Source organism: Pinus tabuliformis, chromosome 5_2 (genome assembly GCF_031772625.1).
Source record: "Pinus tabuliformis cultivar Carrire ecotype Pingquan chromosome 5_2, CPIR1, whole genome shotgun sequence".
Lineage (NCBI taxonomy): Eukaryota > Viridiplantae > Streptophyta > Pinopsida > Pinales > Pinaceae > Pinus > Pinus tabuliformis.
In genome coordinates, this window is record NC_142306.1 from 287,108,116 (window position 1) to 287,109,667 (window position 1,552).

Genomic DNA, 1,552 nt, shown 5'->3' on the forward strand with positions numbered 1-1,552 from the left:
GTACAGGCACTTTCCACAAACGCTCTGCAATTTGAAAGAAAAATAATGTGATTCAGTTGTGCATTTTATTGCACGCTAAGTTTGGTTGCAATAGAACAGCAAGGATCGGATGATGAGAGTAAATCTCAGCCACGATCTGCTGAGCTATTCATTTCGTATTTCAGTTGACTTCCACCAAAGATACGAGGAGAAGAATATTTCTATAAATCATTCAACTTTTTAACTTTTAACTTTTAAAAACACATCATTCTATGCCCATACATTCTCAGCAGAGTCATCTCTTCACAAAGCCAAGAGACATCTCTTCACAAAGCCAAAGCCAAGAGTCATCTCTTCACAAAATCCAGCACATCGTTTCATGTCCTCCAGAAAGTCTAGCACTCAACTCTTTATAAAACAACACCGTGCACGTCCTCAAATAACCAACAACGTGGACGAATCAAATTTCGTCGAAGAATACCCCATTCGAAACGTATTGTCGAATTCCCGATTTTTTTGCATGATTCCGGCGAATTTTGTAGCTATGCTATAAATATGAGCACCTGTGTACTACAGTTTTTGAATAATCCTTCTGTTATTTGTGTCGTGAGCAATATCAGTGATGAAGATGAGGTGGCTGGTCCCTTTTTTGTTGATTTCGTTAGTGAAGAGATTAAGAGGGGATGACATATATGCAGATTGTGTGATCTCTGGCCACCTCGATAAGCAATTATGCCAACGGCTTGAAGCAGCAGAATTCGAGGGTCCTATAATATTCAAGGGACCTTCGATACAAGAGGCATCTAAGGATTTTGGAGGCATATATCACAACAAGCCCGCTGCTGTTCTCTCTCCAGCATCAGCGAATGATATCAGTAAGCTGATAAGGATAGCAGCTACGTCTCCCAATTTAACGGTGGCTGCGAGAGGGAATGGCCACTCCATCGGTGGGCAGGCTATGGCATTGAATGGCATTGTGGTGAACATGACTTCACTCACAGGAATCGTTACTATTTACGAAAGCGGCGCAGATATTCCCTATGTAGAGGCAATGGCGGGTGATTTTTGGGTTGATGTGCTGAGGGGTGCGTCAGAGGCTGTAGGACTTGCTCCTCGGTCATGGACTGATTATATTGATCTTTCCATTGGGGGGACTCTGTCTAATGCTGGAGTAAGTGGGCAGACGTTTCGTTTCGGCCCGCAAATTAGCAATGTCCTGCAGCTAGAAATTGTTACAGGTTATTACGAAGTCAACATCAAAGCTTTGTTTGCAATATTCACTCACCCATCTTATTCACATAGTGATTCTCAAAATTGTCGGGTGGCTGGTTAATTCTCAGAATCGACCAGCCACCCGGCGATTCTGAGAATCAATTCTAGTCGTCGTAATATCTACATCGAACAATGGCACATCCTGATGCACACAAACATAGATTCAAATTGAGCTATAAATTGTAAAGTTTGAAACAAATTGAGCTGTAAATTGGGCAGACGTTTCGTTTCGGCCCGCAAATTAGCAATGTCCTGCAGCTAGAAATTGTTACAGGTTATTACGAAGTCAACATTAAAGCTT

At 42.0% G+C, this 1,552-nt stretch overlaps 1 pseudogene; it reads left to right on the forward strand.

Moving 5' to 3' along the window:
• Window positions 1–601: 601 nt before the first annotated feature.
• On the forward strand, window positions 602–1,312 carry LOC149158661 (cytokinin dehydrogenase 3 pseudogene; annotated as a pseudogene).
• The last annotated feature ends 240 nt before the right edge of the window (window positions 1,313–1,552 follow it).